At 37.4% G+C, this 23,855-nt stretch overlaps 1 pseudogene; it reads right to left on the reverse strand.

Moving 5' to 3' along the window:
• Positions 1–17,940: 17,940 nt before the first annotated feature.
• On the reverse strand, positions 17,941–18,911 carry LOC100613990 (etoposide-induced protein 2.4 homolog; annotated as a pseudogene).
• Positions 18,912–23,855: the final 4,944 nt, after the last annotated feature.

Genomic DNA, 23,855 nt, shown 5'->3' on the forward strand with positions numbered 1-23,855 from the left:
TCTAGATTCTGTATACATTTTAACACTCTTCTAGACTTTCTAGAAAGTAATGGAAATGCCCGCCCACCCTCAAAGCGTCTGAAGCTATAAATGAAGCAGGAACTACTAAGGGATAAGACAACTTTAATGGTGGATTTGTCTTTTGGGCAAATGCCTACACCTTGAACTGAAATGGAATTCTGTGTTTTGTGCCTGCAGGAAGGAGTTTAAGTTGGCTCCTGGAAAACTTTGTACTTGGAACTTCAAAGGTGGAAGAGAGTGAGTAGCGGCTTATGACTCAAGGGAAAGAGTGAAATTCTTGTGAGAAGAAGATAGGATTAAAACTTCAGATTCCACACAATAAAGTTCATAATTTTAAAATATACCCAATACACAACAAAAAGACACTTGAGTGACTGTCATTAATTGGAATGCAGATGTTACAACCCTTATAGAGTTGAATTTGCACTACATATTAAAATTGTGTAGGCAGTATCTCATTCTACCTCTAGCAATCTATCTTTAAGATTCATTAGCAAAAATACATAATGACACATATACAAAATATTGATTATGGCTTTATTTGTAATAACTGCAACCTGGAAAACAACCCACATTTAATCTCTATGAACTGATGAAATAAAATCTGATATATCTGTAAGTGGATTATTATGAACGTATAAGAAAGACTGAGGAAAGTTTTTATATATTGCCATGGAATAATCTCTAGGATACTTTTTCAATGGAAAAAAAAATACTTTTTCAAAGGAAAATGCACAGCAGTGTTTACAGTATGCTTTACATAAAAACATTTTTTGTTTGGAAGAGGAATATATGTGTATGTATTTGTATGCGTATGTATTTGATAAACATCTGTGTCAGTTTGCTTGTATTTACTAAGACAAAAATGGTAGAATAAGCAAGAAAATAATAAATGTGTAACTATGTAAGGATGGAGGGAGCAGGGATGGAAATTAACTTCTATGAATTTAATTGCTTTATGGTTTTGACTTTAGAACATTAATGTTTTACTTAAAAATAAATTAACAAGAAAAATAAGGCAGTGTTCACAAACTGAAAGGGAATCGAAAAAAGGTTCCAAATGTATATCAAAATGATTGAAAATTAGTTTTCTTTACAACATTGACAGAGATTGATTTACTTCTTTCCCAATTTGATTTTCAATCATTTATCAGCAATGTATAATGGTCTTTCTTCCTTCTTGTTTCTTTTGCATTCATTGGTGGTAAATATCTTCATTTTATAAAACTTTCATATGTCTATGAATTTTTTTCTCATTGGCTTTCTCAGACTTTTTGTTTTTCCAGGAATTTTTAATATCCAGATGTTGTATTCCCCTAATACAAAATCATTGACCAAGAAATTATTTCCAAATTCAAAGTCATAAAGTTTTCCCTTAATGTTTTCTTCTAAAACTTGTATAGTTTTGTTATATTTGGGTCTTTGATACATTTTGAGTTAATTTTTGTATACAGTATAAGAAAATGGTCCAACTTCATTTCATTTGTTTATAGATATCAATTTTCCTAGAAGGGGAACTAATTTTTTAAGGAAATGTTTTCATAAACTATTTTGCTTCTCTATTCAACATTCCATTTGCTAGAATTCACATGATAAATTCTCAGACAATAAAGACTTTCTATAATTTTTATTTTATAAGTTAAGAGAAAAGACAAAATATCTTTCCTAAATTTTCATCATTTGTTTAGTCCACCATTCAACAAGAAACTCCGGTCTCCTACTTGTGATTTAGTTATGCAGAGGAGGAGGAAGTAATACAAGTGCTCTAACTCTGTTTAGCGAGGCTCTCAGTTTAATGTTCATTCCTACACCTCACGTTATATTTCTCGTTATTATTTCATTGTTTCTGGTTCACATTATTGAAGAATAGAATATTGTCTGAGCTTTGCTCCTGGGAAGTGGTCCAAGAACAGTACTGATTTCAGAAACATGCCGATTTCTAGAGATACAAAGCGTTCAACACTTTATATAGGGTTTGAAAGTTTAATATGGTTAGATAGAAAGATATTATGAAATTGTACATGCCGGAATTAACTTTCAACTATTATTGGAAGAAAAGAATTCTCTTCCTTTTCAACATTAAGGCTTTAATTAATTTTACTGATGCATAAAAATATTTTATTAATTATATATAATGCTTAAAAATATTATATTTAGAGATTTTTACTTTTTTGATGCCTTTGAAATCATTAAACTGTTCCTTTTACTTTCTAAGTAATGACTTTCTATATTATGGCTGTCTTCCTCCCACAAAATTCTAATTAAAAAATAGATTTAGAGAATTACAGTACTTGAAATTCTATCGTCACCTCATTCACTGGAATTCTGTAAGACAGTTGGCTGACAGAATTTGGCTGGTTGCTTAAATATCAGATTAAGTAAATGGAAAATAAAAGCAGTAGAAACGTTTGATTTCTTCTACATCAACTCTCCAAATGTTATGCCACTAGTGAGACCACTTTAAAAGCCGCATAAGAAATTATGTCTTAAAAATGCAAAACTGATCAAAGGCTAGAGGGATCATTACTGAAAATTCTACCCTGAAGGAAAAGGAATGGGTGGGCTTGAATAAATATATGTGGTCAAAGCCAGAGCTGAAGACTAACGAAAGAAATAATCTTCAAAACCTACACCTTACAAAGAGGTAAGTTATATTGTAGCACATAAAGACCTTGAAAATCTGAAAAAGTAACTTACAAAGAAGTCCATAGAACTGAAGCCCTCCTCAAGTCTCCTATGATGTCCATAAATGGACTCTGCATATTGTAATGTTGTGTGTATTTTCCTTCCACCTGAACTCAATAAGGAAAATCCCAGAGGTAAGAGAGGATGATTTTCTCCCTTATAATCCAGGATAATACAAGGGGAAAAAACTGAAATGTTTATATGCCAATTTTCTATAATAAAGCTAATAATATGTCAGAAAAGTAAACATCCAGAGTTTTTTTCAAAAGGTGATGTGGAAATAATCCTTCATGAATAGCATTAGATACAATTTTTGGTAACATTTTTAAGATAAATTATTGTTCTCAGATGAGTGTCATGCTAAAATGAAATGGGAAATTAAATCTAGTTTTAAAGGAAGGAAAGAACATGGAGTAGGAGGAAATAACTGGTGATATGAAGTGGTTCCTCTCAGCACTGAAAACAATGAATTCTGAAAGGAGATTATACAATTGATGCTGTTGCTTCCACCTTGTGTGCTCCATTTTTTCTTCACAGTTTGATATTTGAGCATCGGGTAGCAGAGAATTATATTTCCCAGATCCTCCTAACACCTGGTCTTCATATGTCTTATTAACTGTTAAAGAAAGATGGACTGCAGCAAAGACTAAATGGTATTTATACAGCAAAGAAAACCTGAAAGGACCAGGTAAGACTTTCATTAGTAGAAATAATGGGAATAATAATAGTGAGCATTTACTTATCATTAAATGTTCTTCAGGCATTTTGCATATAATAAGAAATGTACTTATTCTCTCTGTTCTATAGATGATAAAGCTGAGGATGAGTGAGGGTGTGTAACTTATCACTTCCCACAATTGCAAAACATCAGAGACAGTATTTGAACCTAACTAGTCTGACTCTGGAGTCGAAGAGTTTAACCAGCCTACCACATTAGCTGTCTCCAAACAGAGCTTTTGATTAATACACTCTGGTCCTCACAGATCTTGGCATAAGAGATTTTTACACCTACACAAAAACCACTTAAAACAAAATGCACTCAGCAATGTCACTCCTAGGTATATACTCAAGAAAAATGCTATATATATATATATATATATATATTCCACAAAGACATATAGGCATGCACAACAGCACTATTTTTCCGAAAGCTAGAAATTACCCAAATTTGTCATCGACAAAAGAATAGGTAAATAAATTGTGGTTTATTTTCACAGTGGAATACTGTATATTGATGAGAATGAATGAACTACAGCTACATATGACAATAGAGATGAATATCATAAAATGCTGAGCGGAAGAAGCCAGATACAAAAGAATACACCCGGCATGATTGCCTTTTTATGTAGAGATCAGAATAGACAATATATTGTATAATGCTAGAAATGATGATAGTGGCTATCTTTAGGATAACTAGTACCTAGAAATGAGTGCATAGTTGCTTCTCTGGGGTTCTGGTAATATTCTGTTTATTCATCTGGATGCTGGGTACAAGACATATTTGATATTAGAAAATTCATGAAGCTGTTCTCATGTATGCATTGCATATGTCAATCAAAAGGCTTTTTAAAAGTACAATGCACTGTCAAAGAAAAGTGTGATTATGCTTAACTTATAACCTATGAGTTAATAGATATTTTATTTGAAATTGATACCCCCTCAGACCTGCACAGTAAACAGCCCTTATATGTAACTACATTTCCAACATCACACTTAAAAAGATATCTGTATTTGCACCCATTTTTCTCCCTACTTTTTAGAAAAAAACAAAATTTCCTCTTAAAACATTGCCTTCAATAACAAAAATTGGAAACAAATATTCATTATTGTGGGAATGGTCAATAAAAAGACATGCATATTAAAAAGCCATTAAAAAGCAGCCACTAATAAGAATGTGGTACCAATGCACACTCACCTGCAAAGATACCAATGATGTGTCCTTTTTCTAGTCTAAATTGCATAATAATATGTACATAATGATTTATTTTTTGCAAAAACAAAATGTATACATATATGTATACATGCATGTTTGTAAATGCACTATTAAAATATAGAAAATAAATCAAATTAATATATAGCAAACTGTTAGTGGTATGTGGAGGAAGGTAGGCTTGGGGTTGTTTGGGGTAGAATTGGAAGATTCATATTGAGAGATTAAAGTCTAAAGATGTTAACTTACCGTTTTTTAAAACTTTATAAAATTTAGACTCTTTTTGCTGTTTTGTGTTTTCAATAGTTTAAAAACATTTTAAAATGAAAAATAATTGACTTTTTAATAACCTCTTAGTTTTTCTGGAGATTTTCTTTCTTAATATTTCCTATCCTGCTACCCTGATATTTTTACTTTTCTTCTCCCCTCGTTTCTTTCCCTCAGTTTAAAAACCACATTCAGGTCTTCTCCCAAATAAAAAGAAAAAAACAAATATCCGTCAATTACAAATGACCTCTTAGCAAACTATCTCATATCTTTCCTCCCATTTATAGTCAGGTTTTCTTTTCTCTTCTATGATTTAACCCCTTGAAATTAGGCTTCTACCTCTGACTTTTGATTACACTATCTCTGACAAAGTTCATCAATGACCTCTCACCCTCTTAATTAATCCAGTGGACTATTTCCATATTCACATTATTTAGATTTAATGGCCCTTGACAATAGTGCCCCTTCCTTTCTCTGAAAGCCCTTCCTCAGGTTTTGAGTTAGCAATCTCTTCCAATCTTCTTCCTACTTCTCTAATGATTCCTTGTAAGTCATCTTTGTGGACTCACTTCTTCCAGCTCTTTAAATGATGGTGAATCAAAGGACCTTGTTCTCGGCCTATTTGGCTCATACTTTGCACAATCTCAGAATACAGAAAAGACACTTTCAACTTCCATCACTATATGCTCATGAAGCCCAAGTCAATGAGTCCAGACATGAAGTGCAAGACCTCTGTGAGGAAGAACTCACTGGATATTGTCATGTGGATGTCTCCTACAGAGGTCAGAAAGAACATGTCTCAGGTTACCCTGCTTCTCTCCTTTAATCGCTAGCTCAGTTACTACCACAGGCTCACTGGGTTTCTTAGCAAGGAATCCGGGTGTCTGTCTTAAATTTAGCATTTACTCATTTTACCTCCACGTCTTATTTATTAACAAGTCCCACAGATTCTAATCATAACAAGTTTTGTGTAACGTATTATGTTACACATATGCATTTGTTACTTATATGCATTTGTTACACACGTGCATTTCCACTGTTGGTGTTTTGATTCAAACTTGCATCACATCTCATTGAGACTACCGCTCTGACCTCTGACTCACCTTGTCTACTTGTTTCCATCATCCATCTGTACACTGCTGCTGATCTTCCTTATAACGAGATCTGCTCTCATGACTGCCAATAATTGAATACTTACAATGGTTCCCATTGTGTACAGACTATCCCACCAACCATTTTTGCCTTATATTTTGCCATGTCTTTCTTCTTCACATACCTATAACTGGCGGCAAGCCCAGCTAATTACAGCTACTTTAATGTACCATGTACCTCTGTGCATTTGTCCACTGGACAAAGAAAACTCACCTTTTCTATTTACTTAGTTCCCTGGCATCTTTTGAACAGGTTTTCAAAGACTCTACTGGGAAAAATTATATAATTGCTTTGTGTATCCCTGATATCCTAAGACTAACTCCAGAATTCTAAATTCCCAAACAAGCAAATATCATCATCCAAGCACACCAGTTTGCATTTTACACAATCTGCTTCTAAGGCAACTAAATGCTTAAGATGGCAAATCTCATCTCTGCTATGTGGTTGGACATCTTTGTTCATTTATATGCTAATTCAAATGGAAAGCAATATGTTCTAATGATGATGGTTATTCCAGAAGACTGTGTGCCTAATACCTTTTTAACACATAATTTAACATTATAATTCAGGGACCAGCAGTAAAACTTGATTCCTTCTGTTGTTTTGCAAATCTGTTGATTATTTCCTTAAGGAAACAGTGTCAAACAGTGACTTCTCAGTTGAAGGGGCAACAAGGTCTTACAATCTGTTCTGGCTCATTGGGCTTCTTAGTTATACACACAAATGTTGAACAAAGTGAAATGACTACGTAAAACAAGAAAAAAAATGAATGATGGAATATAAAGTGGAATTCTGCTCACACATCATAGAGCATAGTTTTCATAAGTGAAAGAACCACTCTTTAATTATAAGGCTCACTAAAAGAGTAATTATTTTGGCTTCAAAGAATGTTTTAATAAAAATCCATAATCAAAGCATTTAATTAGTAATTCTTTATAGCAACAATGGACTGATATCCTTATGACATTACTTTATAAACATTAAATTGATTTTAAAACCCTGCCTGTGTAGATAGTGACTTTCATTATTGCCATTGACTAAATAGACACTAGATACTAAAAATTTGAACTGCCTATGAATAACCAGTTACTTACAATGGATGAAAGACAAAGATTAACTTATATTTTTTTAGTCTGTCTGTGTTTCATAAAGTAGAACTAAATAAATGTAACTTTGTATTTCAGCATTTTTTTACTTTCATGTTTGCCAAAATTTCAGACAGTTTAAGTGGCAGCATTCTAATTTTAAATGATTTCCTGTCCTCTAGTCCACATTCAACATCAACATTATTAGAGATGATCTTTAAAAGTGGCTAGAAGTAATCTATATTGACCAGCCATCGCACAGTGATAGCACCACCTAGCCATCTCATTCACAGGGCACCTATCTTATATTCCCTTGTTCTATAGTTATTAACTGTGATTTATTTCTCCAACATAAGTGTAAATTCCTAAAGGGTATGGATTATGTCTCATATATCTTGATACTTCCAAAGCAACTAGTATAAAACCCTGCACATAGCAGGTACAGTGTAAATGTTTGTTAATTTATTGCCTGGGATACAGAAATAATTAGAGTAATAGGGCTTTTTTTTTTGAAGAGCTGAACTTTAATTATTACAGAAGAGGAAGAAGATGTTTAAAATGATTGGGGAATGGAAACAAAAAAATGAAAAGCAAAAGCTACAATCTAGATTGCAGGGCATGTAATCATATTGCTTTGAGTGAACAAAACTTGGGCTGTGCATATGGTTTAAAAAGACAACACCGCAGAATACAAGAGACTCCATCGTGGAAACTCTTAACTAATCTTTGAAGTTCTATATAGTGATTTTAGAAAGTGCTGCAAAAGAAGAATCAGTAGGCATATACAACTCTAGATATGAGTGAAGGTGAAAGCATTCAAAAATTGCATCCAGATTTTAACTATAAAAGCTGAAGATTCTAGATACATCAGATATAGGACACCTGAGATTATCCCAGCCCAGTTCCTATTCAGGGGCAGACTAGCTGTCTGGAATATTGCTGAGCACAGGGTACCTCAGACAACTAAAGGGATCGAGGCCTCTTCCATATTTGAGAATCCTGATGTATCAGTCAGTTATGTTAGCATCAGTAAGAAAAAAATCTCAGGAGCATACAACAAGAAGCACTGTTTTCTTGCACACATGGCTGTGGATCAGCTAGGGTGGCTCTACTGAGGCTAATCAGTCAACTTTGCTTTAGGCTGTAGATGTATGAGTATGTTGGATGGCTCTGCTCTACATGTCTGATTTTAAGCCTCTAGCTAAAGGGTCAGTGCTTACCCAGTATACTTTCCTGTTTTGGCAAAGGCAGAACAATCAGGCTAGCTCAATTGCACAAGCACATTTCAATCCTCTATTCACAACCAATAACATTCCATTGATCAAAGCAAATCATATGACCAAGTCAAATGGCTGAGTGTGGGGAAATATACACTACTCAATATGAGGCTATGTCAAGGATACAGAAGTATAAGACTACAACAGGGGAGTGAAGAATCAATACCAATAAATCAGTTTCTTATATCTAGTATTTTAAAATTCCAGAAATTCTGGAAGCCTGTTATAGAATGTTAATACACTCTAAATGTTTATGTTTAATAAATGAATACTTTGAATATACAAACAAATACAATTACTTTTATAAGCTCATTTGGAGATTTCAAAATTCAAAATGTGAATTATTAGCATGGTAACATTAAGGGAAAAATTTCATTAAAAAAGTTACAAAAAAGTTGTGTGTGTGTGCCAACAGTGCAAGCCCGGGTCTTCAATATACTCATCATAGCCATGCCTGGTAGATGTATACATAGTCTACAGCTTCTATAGATTTGAATGTCTTATAGCAAGTTCATTTTACCTATCATGTTTTCTGATGATGCAATAGATATATAAGTCATGCAGAGCCATAAAAGTAATTAATGTAAGACCAAAGTTTCCTTGAGGGCAAGAATAGATATTTCATTTTCATATAGCCAGTGTGTATAAAATTCCCATAATATAAAAGCAAATGATGGTTGCATGAAGAATGAATGAACAAATGTAGTTTTGCTTTTGCAAATGTGATTTAAAGAAGGACAGTGTTAAATAGTGCATTAATTTTCCTATTAGACTAGATGGTTGTTACCAAGGGCGGAACTGACTTACCTCGGTTCTTGTCAGTATTCAGAGTCTTCTTATAATGTTTTAGGATACTTGAGCATAAGGTAATATAAGTATTTTCTTGTAATATAACCCAAATGTTTTAAGGCCTCATAAACTTGCTTATTTATTCAACAAATATTTTAAAACACCTAGTCTGTTCCAGATAAAATTAGGGCACTTGGATACTATAGTGGAGAAAAGGTCAGAAAAGATCTTTCCTCTTAGAAAGCTCACATTTTTTAGGAGGAAAAAGACAATAAATTTTAGAAAGGAATATAATAAATAAATAAATAATTTAAAGGGATGAATGGTATAATGATAATTAAAATAATTTGATGTGTTGGAGTGTGGGGGGTATTTAATTTTGACTTCATGATTTTGGAAGGCATCTTGGGAAACTGATATTTAAATTGAGACTTGCGAGAAGAGAGACATGTAAAGATTACAGGAACCCATTTCAAGCAGAGGGGGCACTTTGTGTGAAGGCCTCAAGAAAAAAAGTGAGCTTAGCATATTTAAAGAAGAGACAGAAGGCCAGAGTGACTACAGCAGGTTGGGAGAGAGAAAGAGTAGAATGAGATGTATTAGGAGACCAAGAGAATGCTTTGTCATGCCGAGCTTTATAAATCAGGATAAGGAGTTTGCATTTTAGTGTAAATGATGAGAAGACATTTAAAGTGAGTAAAGACTTGATTAGACTTCTATGTTTAAAAGATAATTAAGAGTGCTATTTGAAAAATCAATTTTAGAAGGACGGGGCAGTCTGGAAAGGCAACAATCAAAACTTTGACATGAATCCATTAGGAGTAGGGGTGGAAAGAAAATTATAGCTTCAAAAATACGCTGTCTTGGTTAAGTCTGCAAGATTTGCTGTTAAAACTGATATGGGATATTAGTAAAATAAAAAATCAAGATTAATTATTAGATATTTGGCTTTTGTAGTAGGGTGGATGGTGGTGGTATTTACTGAGATGAGACAACTGGGGAACAAAAAGTTAAAGCAACTTTCCATTGTTAATTTTAAGATTCTTATCAGAAATACATGTGGAGAAATATATTTTATATATGTGATATTAAAAAATCTGTATTTCAGGAAATGGTCAGGGCTAGGAATAAAGTGTCATTAACATATAGATGTTATTAAAATGTCATGAGATTGAATGAGACGATTTAGGGAAATTTTTCACTTAGGGACTAGAACTGGTCCAAGAATGAGCCATAGTGCACTTCAATATCTCAAAGTTGAATAGAAGAAAAGGACCTACTAAAAGGGACTTAGAATAAATCAATGAATTAGGAAGAAAAGAAGCAAAGCATACAGTCACAGTAGCTAAGAGAAGAAAGGGTTCAAGAAGAAAAAATATCAAAAGAAAGCAAGAGAGTAAATAATAAAAATGTGACTGTATTAGGGTCTCAGCAAGAAATAGATGGCATATGCAAATTAAGGTAGCTCAAGAAGATTTAGTAAAAAGAATTTTTACAGAGATATTTACCAATTGTCAGTTCATTTTATGCTGCTATAAGAGACAAGCTTAGATTGGGTGATGTATTATTAACAGGAATTTATCATCACATGGTTCTGGAGGGTGGGAAGTCCAAAGCACTGCCATCTTGTAAGTGGCAAGTGCTTCTTGCTGGATCATCACATGGTAGAAAGGTGAAAAGAGAGTGTGTGTGTGAGAGAGAGAGAGAAAGAGAGAGGCAAAGAGGGGGGCAAATTCATTCCTTATAAGGAAACTACTCCTGCAATAAAGGCATTAATCCATTGATGAGGACAGACTCCTCATGGCATAATCACCACTTAAAGGTCTCACTTCTTAATACTGTCACAATGGCTATTCAATTTCAACGTGAGTTTTGGAGGAGACAAACATTTCATCCATAGTACCAGGTGTAAGGGAACTACAAGGATTAGTAACAACAAAGTTTTACTGTTAGATCCAAAACAACCAGAGGATATAGTGGTTATAGAATGTTCACATTCTATAACTCCCCTTCAGGGAGTTTCCTATAATGAAGTCTATTATTTTTAAAAAGTAGCATTGGTCAAAGAACACAACTTACAAGTCCTTGTGAACAGTGTCAGGCCTCTGAGCCCAAGCTAAGCCATCATATCCCCTGTGACCTGCACGTACACATCCAGATGGCCAGTTCCTGCCTTAACTGATGACATTCCACCACAAAAGAAGTGAAAATGGCCTGTTCCTGCCTTAACTGATGACATTATCTTGTGAAATTCCTTCTCCTGGCTCATCCTGGCTCAAAAGCTCCCCTACTGAGCACCTTGTGACCCCCACTCCTGCCTGCCAGAGAACAACCTCCCTTTTTCCTTTACCTACCCAAATCCTATAAAATGGCCCCACCCCTATCTCCCTTCACTGACTCTCTTTTGGGACTCAGCCTGCCTGCACCCAGGTGAAATAAACAGCTTTATTGCTCACACAAAGCCTGTTTGGTGGTCTCTTCACATGGACGCGAGTGAAATTTGGTGCTGTAACTCGGATCGGGGGACCTCCCTTAGGAGATCAATCCCCTGTCCTCCTGCTCTTTGCTCCGTGAGAAAGATCCACCTACGTCCTCAGGTCCTCAGACCGACAACCCCAAGAAACATCTCAACAATTTCAAATCTGGTAAGCAGCCTCTTTTTAGTCTCTTCTCCAACCTCCCTCACTATCCCTCAACCTCTTTCTCCTTTCAATCTTGGTGCCACACTTCAATCTCTCCCTTCTCTTCATTTCAATTCTTTTCATTTTCTGGTAGAGACAAAGGAGACACGTTTTATCCGTGGACCCAAAACTCCTGCACTGGTCACAGACTAGGGAAGGCAGCCTTCCCTTGGTGTTTAATCATTGCAGGGACGCCTTTCTGATTGTTCACCCAGGTTTCAGAGGTGTCAGACCACACAGGGACACCTGCCTTGGTCCTTCACCCTTAATGGTAAGTCCTGCTTTTCTGGGGGAAGGGCAAGAAACCTAACCCCTTCTCTCCATGTCTCTACCCCTTCTCTGCTTTTCTGGGGGAGGAGCAAGAACCCCTCAACCCCTTCTCCTTCACCCTTAGCGGCAAGTCCTGCTTTTCTGGGGGAGGGACAGGAACTCTGACCTCTTATCTCTGTGCCCCGATCCCTTATTTCCACCCCCCAACCTCTTATCTCTGCACCCCAACCCCTTATTTCCGTGCCTCGACCCCTTCTCTGCTTTTCTGGAGGGCAAGAACCCCCCACCCCTTCTCCGTGTCTCTACTGTCTTTCCTCTGGGCTTGCCTCCTTCACTATGGGCAAGCTTCCACCTTCCATTCCTCCTTCTTCTCCCTTAGCCTGTGTTCTTAAGAACTTAAAACCTCTTCAACTCTCACCTGACCTAAAATCTAAGCATCTTATTTTCTTCTGCAATGCCACTTGACCCCAATACAAACTGGACAGTAGTTTCAAATAGCCGGAAAACGGCACTTTCAATTTTTCCATCCTACAAGATCTAAATAATTCTTGTCGTAAAATAGGCAAATGGTCTGAGGTGCCTGACATCCAGGCATTCTTTTATACATCGGTCCCTCTCTAGTCTCTGTTCCCAATGCAACCCCTCCCAAATCTTCCTTCTTTCCCTCCCACCTGTCCCCTCAGTCCCAACCCCAAGCATCGCTGAGTCTTTCTAATCTTCCTTTTCTACAGACCCATCTGACCTCTCCCCTCCTCACCAGGCCAAGCTAGGTCCCAATTCTTCCTCAGCCTCCGCTCCTCCACTCTATAATCCTTTTATCACCTCTTCTCACACCCAGTCTGGCTTACAGTTTCGTTCCGTGACTAGCCCTCCCCCACCTGCCCAGCAATTTACTCTTAAAAAGGTGGCTGAGGCTAAAGGCATAGTCAAGGTTAATGCTCCTTTTTCTTTATCTCAAATCAGATAGCATTTAGGCTCTTTTTCATCAAATATAAAAATCCAGCCCAGTTCATGGCTCATTTGGCAACAACCCCGAGACGCTTTACAGCCCTAGACCCTAAAAGGTCAAAAGGCCATCTTATTCTCAATATACATTTTATTACCCAATCTGCTCCCAACATTAAATAAAACTCCAAAAATTAAATTCCGGCCCTCAAACCCCACAACAGGACTTAATTAACCTCACCTTCAAGGTGTACAATAATAGAGTAAAGGCAGCCAAGTAGCAACATATTTCTGAGTTGCAATTCCTTGCCTCCACTGTGAGACAAACCCCAGCCATATCTCCAGCACACAAGAACTTCCAAACGCCTAAACTGCAGTGGCCAGGCGTTCCTCCAGAACTGCCTCCCCCAGGAGCTTGCTACAAGTGCCAGAAATCTGGCCACCAGGCCAAGGAATGCCCACAGCCCGGGATTCCTCCTAAGCCATGTCCCATCTGTGCGGGACCCCACTGGAAATAGGACTGTTCAACTCACCTGGCAGCCACTCCCAGAGCCCCTGGAACTCTGACCCAAGGCTCTCTGACTGACTCCTTCCCAGATCTTCTCGGCTTAGCAGCTGAAGACTGATGCTGCCCGATCACCTCGGAAGCCCCGTAGACCATCACAGATGCCGAGCTTTAGGTAACTCTCACAGTGGAGGGTAAGTCCGTCCCCTTCTTAATCAGTATGGAGGCTACCCACTCCACATTACCTTCTTTTCAAGGGCCTGTTTCCCTTGCTTCCATAACTGTTGTGCGTATTGACAGCCAGGCTTCTAAACCTCTTAAAACTCCCCAACTCTGGTGCCAACTTAGACAATACTCTTTTAAGCACTCCTTTTTAATTATCCCCACCTGCCCAGTTCCCTTATTAGGCCGAGACACTGTAACTAAATTATCTGCTTCCCTGACTATTCCCGGACTACAGCTGCATCTCATTGCTGCCCTTCTTCCCAATCCAAAGCCTCCTTTGCGTCCTCCTCTTATATCCCCCCACCTTAACCCACAAGTATAAGATACCTCTACTCCCTCCTTGGCGACTAATCATGCACCCCTTACCATCTCATTAAAACCTAATCACCCTTATCCCGCTCAATGCCAATATCCCATCCCACAGCATGCTTTGAAAGGATTAAAGCCTCTTATCATTTGCCTGCTACAGCATGGCCTTTTAAAGCTTATAAACTCTCCTTACAATTCCCCCATTTTACCTGTCCTAAAACCAGGTGAGCCTTACAAGTTAGTTCAGGATCTGTGCCTTATCAACCAAATTGTTTTGCCTATCCACCCCATGGTGCCAAACCCATATACTCTCCTATCCTCAATACCTCCCTCCACAATCCATTATTCTGTCTGGATCTCAAACATGCTTTCTTTACTATTCCTTTGCACCGTTCATCCCAGCCTCTCTTTGCTTTCACTTGGACTGACCCTAACACCCATCAGGCTCAGCAAATTACCTGGGCTGTTCTGCTGCAAAGCTTCACAGACAGCCCCCATTACTTAAGTGAAGCCCAAATTTCTTCCTTATCTGTTACCTATCTCAGCATAATTCTCATAAAAACACACGTGCTCTCCCTGCCGGTCGTGTCCGACTAATCTCTCAAACCCCAACCTCTTCTACAAAACAACTCCTTTCCTTCCTGGGCATGGTTGGATACTTTCGCCTTTGGATACCTGGTTTTGCCATCCTAACAAAACCATTATATAAACTCACAAAAGGAAACCTAGCTGACCCCATAGATCCTAAATCTTTTCCCCATTCCTCTTTCCATTCCTTGAAGACAGCTTTGGAGGCTGCCCCCACCCCAGCTCTCCCTGACTCATCCCAACCCTTTTCATTACACACAGCTGAAGTGCAGGGCTGTGCAGTCAGAATTCTTACACAAGGACCGGGATCGCGTCCTTTTTGTCCAAACAACTTGACCTTACTGTTTTAGGCTGGCCATCATGTCTCTGTGCAGCAGCTGCTGCCACCCTAATACTTTTAGAGGCCCTTAAAATCACAAACTATGCTCAACTCACTCTCTACAGCTCTCATAATTTCCAAAATTGATTTTCTTCCTCACACCTGACACATATACTTTCTGCTTCCCGGCTCCTTCAGCTGTACTCACTCTGTGTTGAGTCTCCCACAATTACCATTGTTCCTGACCCGGACTTCAATCCGGCCTCCCACATTATTCCTGATATCACACCTGACCCTCATGACTGCATCTCTCTGATCCACCTGACGTTCACCCCATTTCCCCACATTTCCTTCTTCTCTGTTTCTCACCCTGATCACGCTTGGTTTATTGATGGCAGTTCCACCAGGCCTAATCGCCACACACCAGCAAAGGCAGCTATGCTATAGTACAAGCCACTAGCCTGCCTCTTAGAACCTCTCATTTCCTTTCCATCATGGAAAGCTATCCTCAAGGAAATAAATTCTCAGTGTTCCATCTGCTATTCTACTACTCCTCAGGGATTATTCAGGCCCCCTCTCTTCCCTACACATCAAGCTCAGGGATTTGCCCCCGCCCAGGACTGGCAAATTTGCTATTCTACTACTTCTCAAGGATTATTCAGGCCCCCTCCCTTCCCTACACATCATGCTCAGGGATTTGCCCCTACCCAGGACTAGCAAATTAGCTTTACTCAACATGCCCTGAGTCAGGAAACTAAAATATCTCTTGGTCTAGGTAGACGCTTTCACTGGATAGGTAGAGGCCTTTCCCACAGGGTCTAAGAAGGCCACCACGGTCATTTCTTCCCTTCTGTCAGACATAATTCCTCGGTTTGGCCTTCCCACCTCTATACAGTCCAATAGCAGACCGGCTTTTATTAGTCAAATCAGCCAAGCATTTTTTCAGGCTCTTAGTATTCAGTGAAACCTTTATATCCCTTACAGTCCTCAGTCTTCAGGAAAGATACAACAGACTAATGGTCTTTTAAAAACACACCTCACCAAGCTCAGCCACCAACTTAAAAAGGACTGGACAATACTTTTACCACTTTCCCTTCTCAGAATTCAGGCCTGTCTTTGGAATGCTACAAGGTACAGCCCCTTTAAGCTCCTGTATAGACGCTCCTTTTTATTAGGCCCCAGTCTCATTCCAGACACCAGACCAACTTAGACTGTGCCCCAAAAAACTTGTCATCCCTACTATCTTCTGTCTAGTCATACTCCTATTCACTGTTCTCAACTACTCATACATGTCCTGCTCTTGTTTACACTGCCAGTTTTCACTGTTTCTCCAAGCCATCACAGCTGATATCTCCTGGTGCTATCCCCAAACCACCACTCTTAACTCTTAAAGTAAATAAATAATCTTTGCTGGCAGGACTATGCTGAACCTCCTTACGCACTCTCTAATCAGATAGCCCAGGTCCTCCCAATTCTTAGTCCTTTAGTACCAGTTTTTCTCCTTCTCTTATTCCATTTAGTTTTTCAATTCATACAAAACTGTATCCAGGCCTCACCAATAATTCTAAATGACAATTGTTTCTTCTAACAACCCCACAATATCACCCCTTACCACAAAATCTTCCTTCAGCTTAATCTCTCCCACTCTAGGTTCCCACGCTGCCCCTAATCCCACTCGAAGCAGCCCTGAGAAACATCGCCCATTATCTCTCCATACCACCCCCAAAAAATTTTCACCGCCCCAACACTTTACCACTATTTCATTTTATTTTTCTTATTAATATAAGAAGACAGGAATGTCAGGCCTCTGAGCCCAAGCTATGTCATCATATCCCCTGTGACCTGCACTCAGCAGATCTGGCTGTGAGGTCCTTTCTCCTGTCTCATCTCTTCAGGATGTATATATCTATATCTATATATCTATATCTATATCTATATCTATATCTATATCTATGTCTATGTCTATATCTATATCCATATCTATCTATCTATCTACTTATCTATCTATCTATCTATCTATCTATCTATATTTTTTGCAGTGGAGCAAAAGAGACGAATACCTGAGTTACCTAACCTGAGATAAATGAAACAAGACTGCAGTGACGAGCAGCAACTGAGATTCTCCTTTACCTCCCACATCCAATGTATGTGCTTCACAGAAAAATGACAAAAATAACAAATCCACAAAATACAACAGCTAGAATTACAAGATCCATTTATCCAAGGGTGGTAGAAGGCAGGAAGGAAAGGTGAGAGGGTAAGTGTCACAAGGAGAAAAACAAAATATTCAAATCAGTCCAGGCATAGAGAAAATAGCTGCAGAAAAACCTTTGGTCCTTTCAGACTCAATGGTGGTGTTAAAATTCCACACACTGGACCGGGCATGGTGGCTCACTCCTGTAATCCCAGCACTTTGGGAGGCCAAGGTGGGTGGATCACCTGAGGTCAGGAGTTCGAGACTAGCCTGGCCAATATGGTGAAACCCTGTCTCTACCAAAAATGCAAAAACTAGCTGGGCATGGTGGCGGGTGCCTGTAATCCCAGCTATGCGGGAGGCTTAGGCAGGAGAATCATCTGAACCTGGGAGGCAGAGGTTGCAATGAGCCAAGATTGCGCCACTGCACTCCAGCCTGAATGACAGAGCAAGACTCCGTCTCAAGAAATAAATAAATAAATAAATAAATAAATAAATAAATAAATAAATAAATCCACACACTGGTGCCAGGAAGATCCTGCCTTACAGGCACCAGAGACAAACAATCCAATTCCTCAGAGAGAAGAGAATAGCAGAGGGCCCTTGGCAGAGTGGGTCCTGCCTTCCCTGGCAGGGGGAGGTGAACAGGGTAAAGAGCTGCCACAGTCTCCTCCAATCCCACCCATCTCCTTTGGATGTCAGGCAGCTCCATGGCCTGCAGCAGCCTTCAGTTTGGCAGGAGATAGATGTGGTGATGGGAACTTCTCTGCAGAATGTGAGCTGCTCAGGACAGACTGCAGGTAGACTGCCTTGTGGAAGAGTCTGTTGCTTAACAAGACCACCGAGGAGAAGAGGCACAACTGGAAGAGGCTGATAATATATGAGGGCTGCAGTGCCATGAGAAAAGCCAAGGGCAAACCAAATCCAAAGTAGTAAGGCCAATTCCTTTCTATGTTAGACAACCGCTGATGCATTTCAATTCCTTTATTGAACCAAAGATATTTGAAGTGGTACAGTGAGAGAGAAATGACATATGCAAGAGACTAACCAGCTGACTAACAAGACGGATGGGAAAGAGATTCACAAACATTCCCTGAATCAGGAAAAGAGCCTACAGCAAAAGGGCGAAGACCATGTCAGTAAAAGGATGAAGACCATGTCAGCAATTCCCACTAAGGACTGGGTGAGGCTTTCTCCCCGATACCTCAAATGCCAGGTCAACTGTATCCTGGAATCAAATGGCATTCACAACTTTGCAAAGCACAAACCAGTGGAGCACCCAAAGAGCACTGGAAATTGATGTGAGGAAGAATTCCAGCCATGAGCAAACATCTCCATGTAATGATCAATAAATCGGTCACCAATAAATCGGGCTGTTACTGACTGAAGCACAGGAATAAACACCCCATGAAACAAGAGGAGATTGAAGCCCATTCCAAGGGCAACACTGGAAAATTCTGCTAACAATACGTGGCTCACTTTCTTGCTTCCACTCTATACTCTGGGCTGTTTTCTGTGCTAGGAGCCTACTTGCCCTTCTGGGCGCAGTGGTCCCGGCCCTGGGAGCACCCTGGTGGGGCTGGCGGCCAGGGGTGGAGGAGCTTATCGGGGCAGTGGGTGGGCGAGGGGACTGGCCAGAGACCTGTTGGTGGAGCTGCGAGTCCTTCATGATGAGAGATCTGGGGACACTTCTGTCTTCTCTGTGTAGTTGATAGTGTGGGTGGTGAAGAGATGGTTTACTGACTGTGTCAAACCTTTCTCCAGGACCTGGACAGGAGAATCAAAGACTCCATCTGGGGTGTTTTTACCGTCTCAAAACTAGATGCTCAAATCCAGCAATAGGGAGAGGCTCAACGTCGAAGAAAGGCAACTAGTGTCCTAGCCCAGAGAAGGGCCCAGGGTATGCATTATTTCTTAAGGCAATTGCATAGCAAAGATTTTATTAGGATTTGGAATGTATTCACCTATTTTTGCAACATTACCAAATTTTGCTATTCTGATAACGATGCCTACCTAGAGGAGTTGTTGGGGTGAAATAAATGGTACATGAGCTGAATTAAAACATATTTCTTAACTAATGATCAGATCTAGATAAACTTAATTTGGTGAGAATTTTTAACTTTGTAGTAATTTACTTCAACTCTTAAGTAATTCATAGAGGTGAGGTGTTTATACAGTAAATTATACAAACGAACATTTGTAAGATGAAATAAAATAGAATCTAATGAAAACTAATCCTTAGATATCAACAAAATATATTTTTATTATTTGCAAAACCAATTTTTAAAAATAAAATACCTGATACAATTTATGCTATGATATGAAAAGAAAATTTGGTTCCTTAGTTTTTCCTAGAACTATAATCATTATTAAATTCATATAAAATATTTAACAATAAACAAAGAACATAGAAGATTAGAAGCATCATTTTAATCTAATAATTCAATGAGGTTGTAAGAACATAAAATCTTATGTATCAGGAGAAGTCATTTAACTTTCTATGTCTTTTCTTTCCTATTTAAGTTAATACTATTGACATATTCACAAGGTTGTTGAAAGGTATGAGTAATACAAAAATTGTAAAGTAGATTAGAAATATAAAGTGCTATGTAAACGCTTGAAGATGGCTATGTTTCTGTGAAGAAAGCCCAAATTTCTATTTATTTTATCAATACAAAATGAAACAGTCTCATATTACTTGAGTGTTATGACAGAGAAATCAAAAGCAAATTCTTTACATAATGAAGAAATAGTTGACTTAAAATGAATGATGACATGAAATTTACATATTTCAGCTCTTACCTGACCTTTTCATATTATCTAAAATCTTTCCCTACAATAAATGGCTACTTAGTCATCTAGAAAATCAAATTTAGTTGGGCCAAATACTTTGTAATAAAACTGTCCCATAAACTAAACTGTCCTCTGAAGAAACTATTCATGAAAAGAAATATAAGTATGAGTTGAAATATTGTCCTTGGGGGAATAATTTAAACTTATCCAGATAATTATTGTATTGATCTTTGCAAAAAAACCCTTTAGTCTGTTGGCCCCGTGTGTGACCCTAGCTGACTCCTTTAATGCTGAGCCTCAGCTTCCACAATTTCAAAAGCAAGGAGAATGGTAAAACCCGCCTTAAACCTCACAAGGTAATTGGAATGTGATTAGATATGTGGGTGTTTGTTTAACATATTTCATGTATGTTTACATGCAAAGAATAAAGATGCTGAAAAACTAGGCTCTCACTGCTTTATTATTTTGACTTTGAATCTCTCAGGAAAAGCAAAGTATCAAGTTATTGCATTTACCTTACTTGCTCCCTCTCTCCAGGGACAAAAATTCAAAATAGAGAAATTTAATTAACAAACATATTCTAATTATTCTTTGTTTACTTTTTTAAAGGAAAAAAACAAAGAGTTAACTTGTAGACATAGATTTATATAATAAAACATTAAAGCCTAGTGAGAGCCTACCAACTTGATGATATGTTGCAAACTGTGCAAACATTATACTTAGTTTTTAACTAGTTTGTCTCTCCTGAGGTTTAGTCACATACATTGGCACCCCCAAGTCCTGTTTGATTTTGCCTCCCTTAACCATACCCGTAAGTGCTAGTTGTGGGTCTTTATGAACTGACCAAAGTAAATTTGAATTTTTGGTATATATATATATATATATATATATATATATATATATATATATATATCTCAGTAGATGTAAATTAATAAATATATATTTATTAAATGTTATTTATTAAATTAATAAACATATATTTCCTGAGTAAGCATTCTTTAGAAAATTTAATTCAATTTATTCAAACAATATAAAGGGATAGAAAACAAAGAAAAAAATAATCCTAGGACTGTGGATTTAGAAGCAACCACTGTTAAGTTGGTGTGTGTGTGTGTGTGTGTGTGTGTGTGCGCGCGCATATATGTGGGTAGTATATAATAAATAAAATAATGTATTATTTTATTTGTACAAAAATTAGATTATCTTATACATGTTGCTCTGTAACTTACTTTTTTTCATTTAACTGCTCATAAATCTGTTTGTCTTTCTATCATCTACCTATTTGTCTTCATGATCATCTTTTACAATTACTCTTCCCATCCAAACTTCTACAGTGGGATGTAGTAAGAAACAGTAGACAGCAAATCTATGAATGTCAATTCTCAACGCCCAGACAAGAAACGGGCATCAGGAAAGTTTGTCATCAGATAGCGAGACCCGAACCAGCAAGCTCAAGGTTGGGGGTACACTGTGGTCCAGTGAAGAGAGTATGGTAAGAATAAGAGCAGCTCAGTGGTAGATGATCAAGAGAGTTGTGTGTGTGTGTGTGTGTGTGTGTGTGTGTGTGTGTGTGTGTGTGTTTATTAAACATAGAAAATTGGGTAGAAACCCAATTATCATAATTCAAATCTGAGGCTGTATGCAAAGCAGAGTGGGGAAGAAAGACATTCAGATTCAGGAACAAGGAAGAACTCTAACAAAGAAAACTGACATTCTCCTATTTCCTCAGATATATTAAGCTCTTCCTCATGCAAAGCTTTCAAATGTGCTTTTTCTTCTGTCTAAATATATTCCTCCTGCCATTTCTTAGTTGACTTTCTCATTCTCCATCAGATACTTTCCTCGGAGGAGCCTTCCAGGTTTCTGTAAGCTAAATTAGGTCCCCCTAACATCCTTTATTACCAGTTAGATTTTGATGCATAACAAAATAACCCAGATTTAGTAGCTTAAATAAAAACTATTTATTTCACTCACAATTCTGTGTATCAGTATTTTGGCCTGGGTTCAGCTGTATGGTTCTTCTGCTGGTCTCAGCTGGGCTCACTCCTATCTCTATGGTCAGATACAGGTTCTGAGATCATTTGGCAGTTTGGCTTCGGCCTGGCTGGTCCTGAATGGCCTGATTCACATATTTGGGGGTTGGCTGTCTGAAAAATGGAACATTTTAATTCCCCTCTATAGTCTCATGGTGGTTTCAAATTCAACATATGGCAAAAGAGAAATCCTCAATATGCAAATACTTCTCAAGTCTTTGCTAAAGACTTATTGGCCAAAGTAAGGTACATGATTCACCTAAGTGAAAATTAGACTTTATCTCTATATGATATGATCTGCAATGTCCTATTATAAGAGCATGAATACAGAAAGAGGAAGTATTTGTGGCTATTTCTACAATCTACTAAATATTCTCTCATAATATCCTAAAATTTTTCCTCATAGTACTAATATTTATACTTTATTTGCCTAATTATTTTTAACTTATGTTTCTACTACTAGACTATAAGACTATGAATATTATATAAACAGAAACCATTTCTATTTTTCCCCAAACTATTTTAAGTGCCAAGCCAAGGGTCTGCCTGATAGCAAGCCCTTTGTAATTCGTTATTGAATAGATGCATAAATGAATCAGAATTGGGGCATAAAATAAGGGTTTGAATTCTAATATTGATATCCCAGTCATGAGTCTCAGAGTGCTGCATCACAGATGCACAGCAATTTCTTTCTTATGATTATTTAGTTTACATAAGAGAAAAATTCATTCATTCTTGTTTAATCCATTTGTATTTCATTTACAGTGGAATATGAGTCATAACTGATCAGTAAAGGAATATGTAACAAATAGATTTGTAAGAACTATAATCTCAAACATCTTTTTTGTTATATGACTATTTAGGCTATAACACAATTGTGGGCTACTGGAACAAGAAGTTGGAAATAATCATACAGATATGACACCAAAAAAATTAGGTTTTCCATCCTAAAACTGTTGTTTATATTTGCATTTAAAATACTTTATTAATCCCTTTTTATTTTATCATCATCAGATCTAGGAATGAAGTTTCTGCTGCATTAACACTGTAGGTTCCATTTATTAGCCACTAAGATTTTTTGAGACAAAACTTCTAATTTTGAGTATCCTGTCTGGTTTTAATAGCTAGATTACTTTAACAGTGACTTGTTTCCTACCTCATAATAATATTTTTAATAAGAAACGGATATGTAGATGTTTCTAAGATATTAGTTCCATTTCTTTTTTTAAAAAGTTCTATTTCAAAATAACAGTAGATTCTCCTATAACCTATCCATAAAGGGCATCTACTCAAATGGGTGACTTGTTTATATGCACTAATAGTCCTGTGGTCTCAGTTATTTCTCAAGACAACTGTAATCCATATAACCAACATCACTTTAACTAACTCTAAAATAGAATTCAGTTAAAATCTCATTTGTCAGCAGTCTTTTCTGTTACCCTATCTCAAATATATTTTTATAATTTGAAGATGAACCATGATAAGATATATAGTTGCCAGTATTTTTACCAGAGGCCTACCTAATAGATCTAAAATACTGTTTGCTTTTGATAGTCTTAGCACAAGTATATATTTATAAAAACCTCTTGAGTATGTGAGACCCTGAGTTCTCCTTTTCAGTTTCATTTTGAGAAACAATTATTGTCCATAGTCAAACTGCTTTACCTGCAGTTTTATTTTATTTTATTCACACCTGTATTTGGATGTAAATATGACTAATATTAAAATGTTTTTGTAAATTCTGATGAACAGAGATGCAAAAATAAAATACTAGCAAACTAAATCCA

Source organism: Pan troglodytes, chromosome 2, assembly GCF_028858775.2.
Source record: "Pan troglodytes isolate AG18354 chromosome 2, NHGRI_mPanTro3-v2.0_pri, whole genome shotgun sequence".
In the NCBI taxonomy this organism is placed as follows: Eukaryota; Metazoa; Chordata; class Mammalia; order Primates; family Hominidae; genus Pan; species Pan troglodytes.